Below are 6,000 nucleotides of genomic sequence, written 5' to 3'. Positions count from 1 at the left end.
AAATTATTGAAAAGGAAATATAGAAATGGAATGTTTGTGTGTGTGTGTGTGTGTGCACGCAGAAGGGAGGTGGTTAATACAGAGGAAGGTAATTAATACCATTTCCAAGGTATATGGAAAAAGTTACCTGGATTGCACCCCCAAGAGGCCCCTGAAGAGACAGCCTCTGCTAGGTTGTCAAGAACGTGCATTTAAATTGATAATGTTCAATTTCCTTTTCTTGTCACATGACAGGCCTTGTTTAGGAGATAGTGATTGTCTTAGTCTACTTGGGCTGCCATAACAAAATATCAAATCTAGGTAGGTTCAACAACGGAAATTTATTTTCTTAAAGTTCTGAAGACTGGAAGTCCAAGAACAGGTTGCTAGTATGCTTGGTTTCTTGCGAGGGTTGTCTTCTTGGCTTGCAGATGCCTACCTTCTCACTGTGTTCTCAGTTGGTGTGGGGTGGGAGTTGGGGAATGCTCTGGTGTCTCTTCATAAAAGGGCATTAATATCACCATGAAGGGTCCACCCTCATGACCTCACCTAACCATAATTACTTTGCAAAAGTCCCAATATCCAAATGTTGTCATATGCTGGGGACTGAGGTCTAGGGATTCATCATATGAATTGGGAGGGGGTGGAAACACAATAAATTCACAGCAGTAATAAAAAAGAGGAAAGAGACAAAGTGGAAGGCCAAACTACTAGTGATTTCAGTTGAGTGGCTACAGTTCATAATCACTTGCCTTTTCATATGAGTGAGCTTCAAACATTTTGTGGACAATGGAATTACTTGAGTACAAAATATTTTGAAACCTGTAGTTTTTAAAATAATGTGTATTTTCCATTAACCTTTTGGAAACCTCTTGTATTTATGTGTTCAGCACTCACCTTTCCATCTTACTACTCTTCTGAACTATTCATTATGTGACAAATACAAAGATTGTCATATTCTAAAGTCATCCTTAGGTAAGTAAGGAAGACCATTTTATTTAATAGATAAGAAATCAAATATGCATATTAGAGAAGTTATACATTCAAAGTCACAATGAAAATAGATTTCAAGCCATATTTGGAACACATTACTCTTGTCTTCCATCATAAGGCTTTTCCCTCTGAGGATTTGGTTATTATCCCAATAGACTCAGACCTTAGGTTGGTCCTTAGGGAATTCAACAGAGATTTAAGGCCTGCTAAAATGCTAGGTCACTGTGACCCTCACTGTGTACTGTTGAATTACATCTTTCTAGACATTCTATGAAAGAAACTAAAAATCAGGAAGACCCCCCCCTTCTCCACCAACCTTCAAATCTCATTAGTGAAGGAGTACAGTGTGTACTTGTTCCCTTGGCACTTCAGGTAGCAAAATTTCATCCTTTCTCAAGCCAATTATAAGCTTGTAAGCACCTTGTTCAGTTGCCAGCTGTCTTTAAGGACAGTGCGCTCCTTAAGAGCCACATGGCAATAAATATTACTTAACATAGAACAATAATTCCATGCCATAATTGAAAAATATCAAGATTAGTACTGAGATTGAAACACTGACTAGAAAACAATCCCAATAATCTGATTGTGGAACAATTATGGGGGTGGGAGCTGTCTCCTTTCCAAATATTAAGCCCACCAGGAAGTATGTTTTTATTTATTTGAAAGGCAGAGTTACAGAGAGGGAGAAGCAGGGGTTGGGAGGGGGGAGAAAGAGATACAGAGAGAGAGGGAGAGAGAAAAGAAGACAGACCTTCCATCTGCTGGTTCACTTTCCAGATACTACAACAGCCAGGAAGCTGAAACTCCAGCAGAAGCCAGGAGCCTGGAATTCCATCCAAGTCTCCCACATAGGTAATAGGGACCCAGCCAAGCGCTGAGGCCATCCTCCACTGCTTTTCCAGGTGTGCTAGCTGGGAGTTAGATAGGAAGCTGAGCAACCAGGACTTCAACCAGCTCTCATACGGTGGCTTAATTCACAACACCACAGTGCCAGCTCCTACAGGAAGTATGTTTGTGATTAGAACCCACCCAACTCTGACTACCATTGCTCCACAACAGTAGTCATTCATTTGCTTGCCTTTGTTCAGTTGTTGTTGTGAAAACACTATTGTGGGACACAAAGTCATAAATGTCCATATGCATACTCTCCCTGACTTTTTTGTTCTACATAGCTGTTGTTAGCTATGGTCTTGACCACCTGTGCTTTGTGTGTTATAACTTTCTCCTTCCTGCACCTCTTTCCACTGATGGAATAATGCAGACTTGTAAGAAAGCATAAGATTAAGGTTTGCAGAAATATGGCTCACACATCAAATATAACATGCTTAATAGTAAAATGTGACACCATATGCTATTAAGTATTTTAGCTTGGATGCTCAAATATGCCTTCTGACACCACCTTTCAACAGTATCCATATTTTCTGGTGCTTGCCCTATGTAGCTATCAATCAAACCTTGATAAAGCTGATCACTATAGAGTTGCTTGAGAGTGACAGAAAATCTGATTCTTCTCAAGGACATCAACATGTTAAAAGTCTTCTATAGGGTATGATGAGCAGTAAACTTTGTGCCTTGGTTTGGGTAGAGCAGGAATTCTGTAGGTAATCTGGTCCTTTCCCTCCCACACTGTCCTAGAGTTTCCTTTTTCTTTTTTCTGTACTGTTAAGGGTGCTTCTGGGAGAGGAAGAGAAGGTAAGAAGGGGAATCATTGTGTCCTTTGGCTCTCCCTGCCAACTGAGAATTGAAGGTGAGAAAAGACCAAAGGAGTGCTGTTCTCACTTCATTTCCTCTTCCCTAATCCAAAAGAGCAGCTTCAGTAGTGCCTACTTCTTCTATTAATGGAGCAACGAATAATCATTCTGGTGGTCTATCTCAAAGAAATATCTAATGAGGGTATAAGGAGAGACTTGCTCTGGTTTAGTTGACAAGCTGATAACTGTTCTGTTCCTAGTGTTTTTCACAAACTCCTATTGAGCAGATTACTGAAAGCTATTTTATCCCTTTTCTCCATATTCTCACATTTCCTTATCTCAAACAGGAGCTACCTCCACCACCACCTCCAGTTGACCCCTCTTAGCTAACACACTCTTCTGTAATAAGTCATCTACCCACACACAACATAGGTGAACTGATTAGGCAGAATGTAATTTTATTGTCAAGAACTCTCTCAAAGCTGGAATTTGGGAAACTTCATGCATTATACATCAACACACACACATAAAACCCACTGTTTTGGTTGAAAAGAAATTGTACCATTTCTACTACCCACCTTCTAGTCACAGAAGATCACATCTTCACCACAACACACAAGAACGTATCCAATTAGAAATCATAGAATTGTCAAATGTCAGTGTGAAGGGAGTGTAGAGACAATTTAGTCTAAGCCTCTCATTTTACAGAAGTTGTGAAGCTAATACCCAGAGAGAGGCCACAGGACATTCCCAAGGTCACTCAAATGTGAGACATAAAACCATGGGCAAGTTTATAATCCTCTGTGTCAAAACAATCACATATTCAACCCAAAACTTAAGTGTATATGGCTCCATCCTTGACATGAAGAAACACCAATCTCTTTTCAAAGCAAAAATGACCCCATTCATCATATCTGAATGCCCCTGATCTTTTCTGAGCTGCTTTGCTGCTTGTTGTCAATTCCCAGGACATTTTCCTTCCCTTGCCTCTGAAAAGCTCCCACGAATAAGCAATTGTTAAATGCATTTGCTATGACGTATGCAAAGGCAGCCATTCGGAGAAAAGGTCAGTGTCACTGTCCTCTGTTTACAAAAATGCATCTTAAAAAATGAGACATTACAATACTGAATACCAATTGCCTAAAGACTTACAAATCTCTTCCAGGAAGCCCAAGACTCCTGAAGAAATGGTAAATCCAACGAAAGTTATAATATGATTTACCAAACCAAAAAAGGACCACAAAAGGGGCATAAAGAAACACCATTTTTCTACTGGCCTGGAGAATTGTGCTGATGGGACCACATGAGCAAAACATGGCTCCTCAATCATCTGTCCTTAAATTTTGTTTCTCTAGTGCCTTAGAAAGTCACTTAGGTCTAAGACATGCTCTCTGGTCACTAAAAATTGGGAGTCAAGTCTCTAGGGAGCCACAGAACAGGGAAGTGGAGCTATACAGGAAAAATCAATTACTTGTAGCCATTTTGCTTTTTAGTTTATGATGTTAGTCCTTTCCTGGTACTGATCAGTCTGTTCTGAACTCTGAATTTTCCACAACATAAAAATCACACTTACTGTTTTTCTTATGCACTGCCATGCATTATTAATCAGAGGGTACACACAAAGACCTTCCCATAATGCCTGATCCACACTGCTAGTCTCACTTTTGCTACAGGCATAGTAGACAACTCAAAGTTCTTGCACACATCTTGTCCTTGGAACCCTCTTTACAAGTAGAATTTTGAATTTTACAATGTGTCTCCATTCTTCTTTTAATTATTCAAGTTTCAATTCAAAAGTCACTTTCTTCTTAGTAAGAAATTCTTCCATAATCCCTACCACCATACCAAATTATTTCTTCTGTATGCTCTTATTAATTAAATCATTCACAGATTATTGAACCCTAGCTATTTTTCAGGCACTGTGCTAAGCATTGGTACTATAACAGAATAGACATGTGGTCTATGTCCTTATTAAATTTATAGAATAGGAAAGAGAAATAATTGCAATAAATAGTATTTATAGGATATGGGTAGATAGAAACAGGATGTTACTGTAAGGAATCTAACCTATTCTTAAAAGAAGAGGTCATAGGAAGTTTATTTGAAGAAAGAGCATTTGAATTGGGATCTGAAATCAGAACATGAATTAGCCAAATGAAGAGGTTACTTCCTTTCGTAGAATACAGGCATAGGGAAAAACAACAAGGCGGGAAGTAACGGGGCTTTCAGAAAAAGTGAAAGTAAGGGAGAGTAGGTACAACATAAGAAATCAGAAGAAGGTCAGGCAGGATAGTCCACTTTAACAATTTTAGATCTTAAGCTAAATAGGAAGTCATTATAATACATTAGTGAGGAACCTCTTTGGAAGTAACAACAAAAATACACATAGAGCCATGAGGATAGCTTGGAATGGAGGGATGGATATAAGCAAACACTTTTGAGAGAAATTAAAGGTGGGGGATTTTTGCAGGACTTAAATCATTGGATCTTAAGAAAGAGAGATGGGTAGAGAATGTTCTAATTTACTGAGATAAGGAAAAATGGAAGAGGGCCAAGATTGGCTTCAGACAGTGAGGTTGGCAGACAGAATGAATATACAAGTGGAGATAACGAATAGTATGTTTACTCTATGGTTTTGTGGCTCAGAAGAGATAATTGAACCAGTGATAAGAAAAAGTATTCTCAGCGTAAAGATGGAAATTGAAGTCCTGAACATGGATAATTATGTTCTAGGGTGATAGTAGAGTGAACAACGAAAGTTCTATGACATTACAACACACACTTAAATGTTACATGGAAGAACCATACAAAGAGATGGAGAAAGAAGGGTCAGAGAGGTAGAAGGAAAACCAGAGGAGTGAGTATCTCAAAATCCAAGGAATGAAGATATATTAAGATGAAAGTCAACCATCTGAGGTGAATGCTATTGACTTGCCAAGAAGAGTGATAGGGTCATGGTGACTTTAAAAGAGCTATTTCAAAGGAACTGTGTGGGGCAGAAGACAGATTGGAGTCAGTTGAGATGAAGAAATACAGACAGAAACATAGACAACTCAAGAAATGTTTGTTTAATGGTGGGAGTGAGATTGTTCAGTAACTGAAGAGGCCAGAAGATCCCGGGGTTGGGGGGGGGTTGTCTGTTTCTTTAAACACCGGAGAGACCAAAACATGTTTTAAAGACAAAGACAGAATCCAGTAGATAAGGATTTGTTAAAGTTATAGGTAAGCAAGCAGTTAACTGATGGCATAATTTCCTGGGAAGAGAGGGGGATAGACTCCAGGGTTTAGGTAGAAGGATTGCCCTTTAATGGAAGGAAAGATATGCCTCTAAGACAAC

Source organism: Lepus europaeus, chromosome X (genome assembly GCF_033115175.1).
Source record: "Lepus europaeus isolate LE1 chromosome X, mLepTim1.pri, whole genome shotgun sequence".
Lineage (NCBI taxonomy): Eukaryota > Metazoa > Chordata > Mammalia > Lagomorpha > Leporidae > Lepus > Lepus europaeus.
Note: the sequence above shows the minus strand (reverse complement) of the source record.